This window comes from Lasioglossum baleicum, chromosome 5 (genome assembly GCF_051020765.1).
Source record: "Lasioglossum baleicum chromosome 5, iyLasBale1, whole genome shotgun sequence".
NCBI classification, from domain to species: domain Eukaryota; kingdom Metazoa; phylum Arthropoda; class Insecta; order Hymenoptera; family Halictidae; genus Lasioglossum; species Lasioglossum baleicum.
The window spans coordinates 6,819,491-6,832,393 of NC_134933.1; the positions used below are offsets into that span (position 1 = coordinate 6,819,491).

Consider the following 12,903-nt stretch of genomic DNA (forward strand, 5'->3'; position numbering starts at 1 on the left):
TACCACAGAATATTTGTGCAAAATCCAAAATGCAAAGGGTTCAATGGTTTCTCCGAAAAAAAATCCTAAAAATTCGACAAACCAGAGTGGCCCTTTAAAGATTCGAATTGGGATTGTTCCTGCTTACAAGTCGCTTCCCGATCCTTGGGGCTGTGGCGTTATTATCATAAATACTGTTATTACCTCTGCGCATTACCGAGGAATCTCCCGGGGATGTGTGTCCTCCGGAATAGAGAATAGGCCGGAGAGCCAAGGGAGAAGGCGGGAGAGAAGGTGGATCCGCTGGATTTCACTCCGCGGCCATTTCACGGGGATCCACTTACCCGAAATGGTACGAAATGACAGGCAATTATTTACTACAACTGGCCGAAATAGTGAAAACTGGAAACAGCCAGTCTAATTTCATGCCAGAATAACCACTGCGGTCACGACCATTGAGTGGAATGAAATAGAGGAGAGGTTGCTTGCTTCCGTGTAACAATCTCTATAGCCTTCTATCCGTTACGTTAGAATTCGGACGATCAATTTCCCCGACGCACTAAACGTCACCAAATCTTCTCCAGCCGGTAGCTAAATTGTTTTAATACCACAATGGCGGGCGAAGGCACGCCCTTTAAAAAGGAACGACTTTCTTAAAATTGCACGAAAGGACTCGAATCTTTTTCCGAATGTTAGAAGAATCAATTTACTGGATGGATTAGTGGCTAAAGAGATTTCATTAAACTAAAAATAAATTAGTCCCTCATCTAATCTCCTTGTTTAAGAATTTAAGTGGGATGTTTAACACAGAAACTATATGTATAACAATTCGTAATCAAATACTGTCTTGATAAGTAAATGAATGTACAGAATAAGTTTCCACAAGTCCTGGGTTTGCGAATGTTTAACATACCTGCATAAATTACATGAAAATTCGTAATCCAATAACGTATATAAATATAATATACCGCATAAATTTTTCTTTTCTTTTTACGAATGTTAGAAGGATCAATTTGCTGGATGGATAGTGGCTAAAGAGATTTCATTAAACTAAAAATAAATTAGTCCCTCATCTAATTTCCTTGTTTATAAGAATTTCAGTGGAATGTTTAAGATAGAAACTATATAAAAATTCGTAATCAAATGTCTTGATAAATAAATGAATGTACAGAATAAGTTTCCACAAGTCCTGGGTTTGCGCGAATGTTTAACATAGCTGCATAAATTACATGAAAATTCGTAATCCAATAACGTATATAAATATAATCTACCGATAAATCGCCACAGAAAACACTTTCGTGTCTGAAATAATTGCAAAATCGGACCCGGACGTGAGAAATAGAATCCGCTCGACAGATACATTAGAGGACAACAGTTTTAACTTTTCTGGTGAAATATTAATCCATTTTCCGAAGGAGTGGCGGCGTGTTTGCCATCTCTGATTGGAAAAGCTGTCGAAGATAAATCATTGATTAATACAAGGTTGTTTCGAGCTCGCGTTTTGCATGCGATGCACCGGACACGTTAGTATGTGCGATAAAACACACAGAGATGGAAGCAAAGCGTGTGCAGGAAATTGCTCCGTAATCCAGAAACGGATTACTTTAAGTACAGCACCGAGCAAAATCGGGGAACACTCGGCCACGATGTTTTGCACGTTAATCGCTTAATTTAATCAAGTACCGCTAAAGCTAGATATAGTTATTATATCGGAATAAATCCAGCAATTTTTTTCTGAAAATTTTCACAGGATTTTGTAATCGCACCGTGGAATATGGTGGAACGAAGTGCTCCAACATGGCGATTTTAATTGGCTAGACAATCCACGTTGCGAACATGGAGTGGGGATGCGGTCACTCCAGAGTGGTCCAGAGAATATCGCTGGTATTCAAACTTTAATTGAACAAAATTCCCACATATCGTACAGACAAATGGAGAAAACACGAGAGATTAATCGATCACATTGTTGCAGCACAATTCTGCACCGCGTACGCTGCGTCGAATAGAAAAAATTGCACAATACGGGCGGGTACGATTTTATAAGTTTGCCGAGGGCTGCAACAATCGAGATCGAGCTGTCGATCAGGCCCGCACGGGATAAACTTTTACGCAAATAGTTGTTCAAATAAATTGTTTACGGCATTCTGTCTTTCACAAAACCGTTTCCATTCTTCGCACAAAAAACACTGTGCTTTGTAATTGCTGTGTAAGTCAATATAATAAAGATGTTCTGCCTCGATGGCAACAAACAGGCGTTGCATAGAAAATTTTCCCTCGAGTTTGTTCCCTCTCTTAATAATTTTAATAGGTTGAAGATATAGTAGGAACATATTAGGTTGGGGAAAAAGAAATCATTTCTCCGCTTGAGATAACGTAAAAATAATGGATTTCTTTTTCCCCAACCTAATATTTGTGAATTTTTCTTTTTCCTGTTCATGATCTTAGCATTTTCACACAAATCCACAGTCTAGAAGTGATTCACACTAAATTGTACCTTTTAATATAATAATTTTAATAGGTTGAAAATAGTAGCAACATATTTGTAAATTTTTCTTGTTCCTGTCTATGATCTCTTACTATTTTCACTCAAATCCACAGTCTGAAAATGATTTACACTAAATTGTACCTTTTAATAATTACGGTATTTTGCAACAAGGAAACGAAACCGATGGGTATTATTACGATGAAAACTTGGCGTAGAAGATTGTAGGGTAATTGTTCTCTGATGAATTGTTTCGTATGAATCGCGAGATAGTTTAGAAGCAGCGAAACAAGATATTATGATATGGGACAAGAAGTAGCAACCCTTAATGAACGCCTGCCTTCGTAACACCCCGCCTGTAGTGTAGACTTGGAAATAAACTATGTAGTATACCTATCACCTCCATTAGCTACCATAGTAAATAGAGTACATATTCGGGAGCTATCTTCAGAGGCATAAGCCCGCCGAGTTGCCATCTTACTAGAACGAAGATCATGCTCCGTCTAACATTACATTAGCTGCAATACAGAATTTGTATCATCAACTGCGATGCACCAAATGTAACAATAATTTTACTTTTCGATTAATCTTTCAGGAACTAAACCCAATTTTCATCATATAGATCGAAATCTGTATTTATGGATTTTTCTTGTATAGAAAATTCAAGTTGGGGGAATTTTTCAAATACATAATGCAATTAAATGCTGCATGAATTTCTTGTAGCCGTTCTTCTGGAGGTTACACGTCTTTTGAGAAAATTGCATTTTAGAATTTAATAAGAGATTCAGCTCTCCCGGAATAACCTACGAATTCTCGTTCTATGTTTCAATTAGTGTACAAGATATAAATGTAACTTTCAGAGAAGATCTAATTTGTATCGTACTTGTGTGCCTTAGAGAAACATTTTTGCAATTAGTGACAGTCTCCTACGGGTTCCTGAAATTTTTCCGCGAAATCATTTCTGGCTCTGGCCACTTAGGATGAAGCACTTTCAGAGATATGTATTTCAAGAGACTGATAGAAATGGACGAGATCATGAAGTTAGAATTTTATATGCACAAATAAGTTCCCTCGTTTTTACCAGAAATGCACAAGAAAATGTAAGAAAAGGTTTTAAAACGAAAATTTGTACGTGGGTCAGAAGTGATCCTGTAACCGCATCCAGCATCGTCATTTCCGGTCAGCTGTGCGGAAAGTAATGAAAGAAAACACGAAACTCTTTGCCCCCGTTATTTCATAAACCGTGACACAAATTAGAAGGGTCAACGAAATTTCAATGTTTATTCACACCTATGCAGACGAGATTAAAAGCTTTTGGGGTCGCCAGCAACCCCACACCGTCATCCTAGGGCTAATGAAATTAGGTTTTGTTAACAGCGAGGGCCCCGAATGTGATCAATAACCCGCAACACCGACACCCGCAGAATGGTTTATGAAGATGAAAGATAATTAATTCTTAACATGCGATGCTTCATACTTTTCGCTACAATTATTAACAGCATCCATACTCATTACGCTAATTGTTGCCCGGCTTTTTACGTTGACAAATGCACCGCTAATGAATGACGGGAAGCGTTCCTCTGCACCCTCCGCAAATTTCAATAGTCTTTTCAATACCATTCGACCCATATTTAGTTTCAGTTAATAAATTATGTTTGCAGCTAATAGGGCGTTAATGAGCCGCTAATGACTCGCAGACTGCGCAGTTCATGCGTGAAACAATTAAAGAGGCATTCAGACGGATTTAACATTTTTCCAAAAACAATTTTACTTGAGAAAATTAATTAAAAATTCACAGTCGTGGGTGCTGTTAGGTAGAATGTTCGCGATGTGTTTCATAACTTTTTGTTGAGCAGAACAGAAGAAATAGAGCATAATCCATTAAACCGTAAGGGTACCGACTTGAAACTTGCCTTGAAGGGTTTTCTTGGTGCCCTCTATCTAATAGTACGAAGAAAGATCAATTTGTGGTTATGGTTGGTTGTAAATGTTTAACCGTAACGGGTTCACACGGCCCGTAAAGTGACCGAGGTGATCAAAGACGGAGCTTTCCCATTAAAACGAGCCACGCAGTTCGATTCTTCAGCGTTCCTAGCCGCTGTATCGAGCGCAAAGCGGCGCCGTTAGCACGGCGTTCGCTTTCATTCACCCCTTTCCGATATTTTAATATTCGCGACGGGAGATGAAATCCCACCCATCCCGTCCACCATTTCCACCCTCGCGCCGCTTTCGTGAAATATTCATGACGGTTTCGCGCTTTCCGCCGGCGCCGGGGAAAGAAAACGTGGCCGCGTCCCTCAATGGGAAGGGATGCTTAGAGAAAGCCAGAAAAACGAAACCGGGGGGAGAAAGAGAAAACGAACATTAAATCGCCTCTCCTTTGAAACGGAGACTTAGTCTCTCCTCGTTGTACAACCACTACCCGCGGATCACCGTTAACGCGGAGAGCCCGCGGAAAATGTTGGAAATCAACTCGGCCGACGACAATTCTTCGAAATACTGTGAAAACCAGAACTACGAGATTAAAAGTTCTGAGGACGCGCCAAGCTTCTACCCTCGAACGAAGGGTTATTTTCAGCTTCCTGTAACTCGTACCGTTTGTTTATTCATGCGTGGACCGCTATTGCTGATTGCAACGTTTCATATTTTCAGAATATATTTTTAAAGCTGTTTGCAAACACCTTTACTTTCAGCCCAGACAGTTGAGATCATGTACACACTAGAACCTCGAACATGAATGAATGAATCAGTGAACCAATAAACCAATGAATCATGAGTGTTCAGGTATAATAAAACAGTTATCTACCTACAGTATTGCATAGAAGTTTTACTAGTTTGATTTGTGAAAAATATCACAAAGAAGATGCCAGGAAAAGTGCCACAAGAAAATAAATGAGAGTAAAGAATTCTTTTGAAAAAGTTTCCAGCACAGTGTCTTTTCTAAGCGAGCTTCTTTGGTCTTATCAAATGCTTCAGGAAGAAAAGGTCCTCGGACCGACAGCCACGACCTAAATAGAAATTAACGCGGCCATGGGGCGTCTGGGGGAACGAGCCCGAGGTGTCACGTGGCGACAATACATTAATTCAGCAACGTGCAAAGATTCTCTCCGAGGTTGGTCGGATTCGAGTAGCTCTCCGGAGCTCTTTCGGATGTTGAACACGCCGGATGCGTTCCTGGTTGTTCCAAGGACGCGGTGGTCTCGCCACCTTCATAACTCATAGCCGACCCCGTTAGCCTACGAGCCACGAAAGCGCATGCATCACATCGTTGCATTATAGAAACGGGTCGCGTAGAGAAGGCGTTCCGTGGAAAACCTAAGGGCAGAACTTAGCGCTACCGTAATTTCATTTTTACAACCCAGTTTTATCTCGCGATAACGTTTCCGACTCGTACACCTACACCGTCGCTCGCTTCCCCACACCTATTGGCACACTTGCCGTCGCGTCTGTGAAAAGAACCCTAAACAGTCAAGAATTACTGGATCCCAATAAAACGTCACTGAATGTTTAGCAGGATGATCGTTGTGTATGATAAATCGAGGTTTGAGTGCACATTTAATTCATAAGTGGACTATTAAGGCCGTCATATATTCAAATTTATGCTAATAGTTATATTCATGCAGTTGTTTAATGATTTACGCACGCTTTTATTGTCTCATTACGTTTTCAAATCGACATCCATATACAGGGTGACCCGAAAATGTTGCATTTGAAAGAGGTGATTTATTTCTGAGGTCATTTGAAGTAACTTTTTGCTTTGTCAAAAATGTTCTTCGCGGCTTCGTTAAGGAGTCGTTAACTAAAAACACTGCCAACCAGACTGCACTCTGATTGGTCCGTGTTTTCCATTAATAACGCCTAACAAAGCCGCGGAGAACATTATCACAAAGGAAAATGTTACTTCTAATGACCTCAGAATTCATCCCTTTCGAGGAATTGCAACATTTGCTACACATTTATTGTTATAACTAGACTGCGGATTTGTATGTAAAATAAAATTCTTTTTTCTCATTTATTAGAAATAGGGAACATAAAAATGTATTTCTTCCCTTAATAATTTTTACTCTTTTGTATTTGATCTACTCATATTTGTCACAGATGCATAAAATCCGCAGTCTAGGTATAACTTTTTCATCGCCTACCTTGCACTCTGTGTCGCAAGACTGTTTGCAAACGATGACAGCTGGGCGACAACAACGTTTTGTACGAATCGGCAGGGGTGGTCGGTGTATATTGGATTTTCTTAAGAGAGGATTTCCTCGACAAAGGTATTGGAAGGTAAACCGTGAATCGAGTAACAAGCTGGGCACCATACGGTCGGTGTATAGCAACGCTTTGACGCTCCGCGGTGCCTGTTTCTGCCAATACAGGCGTAATAGCGTAAAGGCGCGAACGCAATCAATGCCGCCGAACCCCTCGTCTCCTACCCCGTCGTTTCTATTATTCGCAAATTCCCCAGAACCTCTTGCTATTACTTCCGAAAGCTCACCGGAGTCGTGTTCAAGCCGGTGACTTCTGAAGCCTTGGAGGAACATTGTCAGATTACATGGTATTGTGAAGGAAGCGCGAATTCCACGTTTGAGAACGTTCGGTTGACGCTGTGAACCGTAACGCGATACTCTATGATGAGCATGTTGCGTCACAGAAGAGGCTTATGTCCCACAAATGTCTTTATACTTGTCTCTTATAAATGTCTTTTCTACTTTTTAGTCTTTTTTAAATGGAACGCAAGATATAGTAATACTGGTATGAAATAGTAAGATATAGAAACGCAAGATATGGAAATACACGAGATAAAATGATGGGATGACTCCGAGAGACGTCGTCTCTTTATGTAGTCCGAAATAAAACTGAATAAACGGAACACCACAACCGCACTGAGCTCTTTCGGTGCGATGTGAGCCAGCGAAGTGGGGATGAGTCGGAGTGGAAACACGCAGTGGAGTAGGGAGAGCTGGCGCGCGGAGTGGGGATCACTGAACGCGATCACGTACTACCGAGCGTCGCGCGGCGAGGTGCGACGGTTAATATAACAATGTTTTTTCTCCTAGACGCACAGTTTTTTGTAAAATTTGTTTTGTTTACGTTGCATTGTGTCATCCAGTTCTGAGCTATGTTTAAAGTTTCAAGTCTCTAGCTCATCGGGAAGTGGTTTGAAATTCGATTACAAGACTTGACGCATACAACAACTACACGCGTGGTAAAAATCAAGTTCATTTAACTCTAGAACTACCGAACCACACTAATCTTTGAGTAATTATATGAAATTGAAACAAAGGTTTCAACGTTAGAATTATTCGACCAATAGATGTAATATTATTATAATTGGATTTGCATATTTCATTTCGTAATTATCGATATTATAAAAATGCTGTTGTGAGTTGTAATTACGTTTTGAGTACGTATTATAAACAGAAACTAATGGCAGCAGTGTTATTAATTAATGAAACCATACTATTGATTTGATATTCAATGAAGGAAGTAAAATGCAATACAAGGCATCATTCGGCGCATTAAATAAACTTCATTAAGTTTAATGTAACTCTGTATGTATTCTAGTATGATCACCTCATTATGATTTTATTATTCCGTTAGGTGGTATTACCATAGAAACATTCGTTCACATTTTCCGATGTCGTTAACGATGATTAAAGCTATTAACCTTTTGTGGAAAATGATAACGAGTTTGCGAAGCTTCCATTTACGTCAAATTAAGGATATGAATAATCTCGAATGAAAAATGGTCAGCGTTGCAAAAATGAAAATTTCGATAGAGTAAAATGGAGAAAGTTTGACCAGTGTCGATGGAATAAAAATAGTAATAGCCGTGAAACATTAAATATATAAATACCTATCAATTTTTATATGTGAAAATTCCATACTCTGATCTCGATTTAAGTTATTAGAGAAATATTTGATGGCTGCACCATAAAAGGAAAATACCAGGACACGAATACAAGATACGTATCAAATATCGAGGCGCACCGCAACGTCGATACGATAATATCGCGAACTGTCTTTAGTGCATGAAAAAGGTAGGATACCTACATCAAAGAGTTTAGAAACGAACAAGTTTATGCATGTAAAAGGCAAATCCATCGACTGCCATCTTGCTTTCACAAACTCTGCGGAAGTAATACCAATCCAGTGAAGGAACCATTGCCAAAGGAAAGGAGATCGAAAAATAAGACTGCAGACATGTATGCATACTCCAATTTTCATAGGTCACTCAAACAAATCAAACTCGAGAAAAAATAACTTACATTTAATAAAAAGCAACGTCAGTCTCAATTCTCAATGACGTGCAGTTTTTATAAAACACCTTAGAAGCCTAGTTTCTCGAACTCCCTAATGCCACTGATAAAATACGATGATGCAATCGTGTTCGCGTTTACGAGCATGTTCTTTTGTAAACATTGCGCGACAGCGCGAAGATCGGTTGAAGGCGATATATTCTTAAAATGTGTCAGCTTAGGCACGTATATTACTTGAGAAGGACTCCACCATTTCCAGAGTTATTGCGCAGGAGGAAATGATAGAATCAAATACTGAGTGTGCGCGCACAGTCACGCAATATTACTGGGAATAATTTTCCTTGCAAGGGAACCACACGAGCTGTCACGCACCGATTTCAATGAAATTTTGCGGCGAATAAAGAACAAAAGAATAGCGGGCTCGCGAAACTCACTGTTGCAGGCACTAATGTTTGCGAAAGATTTTCGTACAAAAGCTGAGCGGAGGTGGATATCCCGGGACGCAATCCTTTTGGATAAACACGCTATTCGTTTAATTAACCTGCGTCAATTAGAAGATATTCACGTGTTTGTTCACTTAGCTTATCTTCTAACGATCGGAATAAAAATATTATTAGGTATACAAATTCATTTCTTAATTATCTACAATTGATCGAAGCAAAAATTACTGTTCGAGAAAGGTATTTTCAGCTTCCAAGTTTGAGGACTGTTTCCGCCCCCTCGACAAGAATGATTGTAAATAAAAAAGTACGTGTTAAATTAAAAACAGAAAAATATGTGAACGTTCCTCAAGACGCGTACAACAAAAGCCACATTCGAAATTTCCATTCAACTTTATTTCTTCGCGAGCAAAAATTGCAAAAGCAGCCTACGGAGTCTTCGCATATTATTTCGCGCGAGATTCATCGCGATGAATATTCACTTATTTAAATCGGCGCTAGACGCGCGCCAGTTATTCCCGTTTGGTTTAAGATATGAAAGGAACATGCGATTCAATTTCTATTTGCGTGCTTCGAGCTATTAGTTCTGAAACTCCGAAGTGACCGAAGCTGAACCATGCGACTCGGCAGTTCCATCGATACACGCGAAGATTTCCTCAATTCCTATAGGCATTGTGCAGAAAAAAGTGGGACAAATAAAAAAGCGATAGGTACATAGAACCGATAAACGGGGGGAGGAATTCAGTTCGTCGAAGTTAGACCCCGGGGAGGGAGGGAGGGGGAGGTCTCTCGAGAGGATCGCGATTAATTTCAAGAAAGGGACGAAGACACCGACTCAGCCGAACGGAAAGAAACTTGGAATAAGAAGGAAACAGTTTTTAAGCTGAAAGTTCCCCGGTGGATGAATCCACTGTCGTCTATCCGTCGGAGATATTCCGGCTCGTACTTATCGGGGGAGGTGGGGGTGGCGACTTAATCAAAGATTTTCTGCCGATCGAAAATCAGGAGCCTCGGATAATGGCCGTGGGCTGGGCAGCTGCAGAGTTTCGACTACGAAAATCACAGAGGACGAACCAGAAATTCATCTGCGTCCTACGGACGTCATCCGGACGTCTTCGCTAATCATTATATTATACTATTGTACAATTTGCGGCGTCGAACAATTCACTTTTTGATTAGTCCTAGCAGAAACGTTGTAATCTACAGGGTATTTCACCTAACTTGACCACCTTGAATATCTTTGTTGTTTTTAAAAATACGTCAAATGTCTGGAGGACAAAGTTGAATGGTAAAATGGGGCTCATTCGATATCAAAAAATTTTTGTTTTTATGTAATTTTTTTAGTAAGTTTTAGTAAGTTTTGTATACAGGGTAGGGCAATAACTGTGTCTACCTTGAATATATCCGTTATTTGTAACAATATGGAAAAATGTTATGAACAAAATTTGCACGGTACAGAGGGGGGCTTTTTCCGACATAAACATTTTCTGCGTGAGTGGAGGCATAGAGGAGATTTCAAGGTCACCTTGATTTTTTTTAAATGGAAACACCTACTTTCTGTATCATGAATCGATAGACTATCGAATTCTGAGTAATACTGTATTGACCTCCATATGTCCTAAATCTAATAGTTAACAAGATATTATCGAAACAATTCTCTTTTTTCTTTGGATCATATCTCGTTAACTATTATTACGTTTAGAACATATAAAGGTCTCAACACTTTTATACTCAGAATTTGATACTCTATTGATTTATGGTATAAAAAAATAGGACATTCCATTTTAAAAAATGAAGGTGACCTTCATACCTCTAAAAAAAATTACATAAAACCAAGAATTGTTTTGGTATCGTATGAGCCCCATTTTACCATTCAACTTTGTCCTTCAGACATTTGACGTATCTTTAAAAACAACAAAGATATTTGAGGTGGCAACGTTAGGTGACTCACCCTGTATAATCAATAAACTAACGAAGTTTTAGGTGTATGAATTGTCATAATTCGTAACCATCCCTGTTCGTGAACATATTGATTATTTACAAGCGATTGAAATACATTCTACTCTATGTATACATATGTATATGTAGAGTGATCTCCATTACTCTGTGTAAATGATGTCTATTTTACAAGCAATTAATAAGTCATGAATTCAGAATAAATTTGGAACTGATTAATCGTGAGAGGCACGAATCAATTTGTACACATAATATATGAGAAGCCATTGTAATTCTGCCTTTGCTAATCATTTTACAAGATGCTCATAGAACGCGATTGTATGATAAAACTGGATATATCCAATTGATAAAAAGGTTTCCATTAATACCTGTCACTTTTTATCTCATACGTGAAGATAAAAATTATTAATGGAATATATGAGCGAATGTTTTATTTTGGAGAAGTGGTTCGGACTTTCTGGTTAGTCGAATAGCGAACTATCGGTACGACGATTGGAAATACATAAAATTCGCTCACCTTTTGTATTGCGAAACGTGGCTCGCCGATATCTTTCCCGTTTCCGATTCATTTACACGCGGGCGGTGACCGATAGCTGCGACAGCAGCGCAAGCACGCGAAATAAATTATGGGCGATGAAAAATCGCAACATTATTTGCTCTATATACGGTATCCTGATGCTACAGGGGGTTTCTAGAAGAATTGTGCAATTCAATAACATTAGCGAGACTTTGCACAATATTTTACAGTGGAAGCCTTCGGCTAGCGAGTGCAGGGTCCCACGAGACCCATCTCTCTACATTATAGTTTCAGTGGTGCAGTACAATAAATAATAACAATGGGGTAATTTATCTTTAATGCGTGTTGAACACTTTAAAAAATCGAAAAATTATAACATGATGTTATAAACTGACTAACACCACTACTTCGTTAACATTTTCCATTACTTTTGCATTCCCTGTCTGTGGACGAGTGCTATAAAAATATGAGAAAGTAAACTACAAAAGAAGTAATATCTACTGTCGATGTTTTCGTAACAGAATTGCCGAGACCACGTCGAAATTTTAGATCCACATTTCGGAGAAACGGCAGCTCATCCCGAACAACTGACGTCATTTGCATATTCCGGAATATTTATCAAGTGCAACGAAGTGCAGGAAACTCGCCGGAGAATTCCGCTGTAATTTTCATGGGCAAAGAGTGGCTCTCGAATAGTATCGCAGAAAGGGCCCGGCGAAAACGAAGAAAACGAAACGCGAGGTCCGTATGTGTCGGCGCATAACCGGCAACGATAAAGTGGTTTGATAAAAGTGCATCGGAAAGACATCCCCGTCTGCAGGGAGCGCTGGAGAGCGCTGAAGACATCGCTCCCCCGTGTAAAATGGAAGATAAACGTTTTCTGGAATAAGAGGAAACGGAGAGATGGGAACGGGAGCACGGATGATACAGAGTGTTGTCAGAATAGCGTAATAGCTTCTACACCATGAGCGAAAATAGCGACTGACGTTCCAATTAAACTTGCTTTGCTTTTTGTTAAGTATCACTGCAGCGTCCGGGTACTTTGTGGCGGAACCTGCTGCGAGCAATATGCATAATGCGTGCACGCGGGTTTGAACGAATGTAGCGGAGATCATTCCGAACGAGTCTGCCGTCATTTCCTTAAACAACACGACAATTAGCAGTCGGGGTAATTAACTGCACTTGTACATGTATTATTAATAAGCAGACGTTAAGCATTATTTAGCAAGTTTTGTTAAGCAAATTGACTTTTATGTTATTCGAGCATCACTTACT

The 12,903-nt window shown here is 39.5% G+C and overlaps 1 protein-coding gene and 1 long non-coding RNA gene across 3 annotated transcripts in view; both read right to left on the reverse strand.

Moving 5' to 3' along the window:
* Invadolysin (leishmanolysin-like peptidase, invadolysin) overlaps positions 1 to 12,903 on the reverse strand; it is a 139,890-nt gene that overhangs the window by 92,225 nt on the left and 34,762 nt on the right. The gene's annotated exons all lie outside the window — the stretch shown is intronic.
* LOC143209121 (uncharacterized) overlaps positions 1 to 12,903 on the reverse strand; it is a 41,576-nt gene continuing 28,673 nt past the window's right edge. The window contains exon 2 of the long non-coding RNA XR_013009051.1: positions 1 to 12,903. This exon is cut by the window's right edge and continues 16,598 nt beyond it. This is a non-coding gene — a long non-coding RNA (uncharacterized LOC143209121).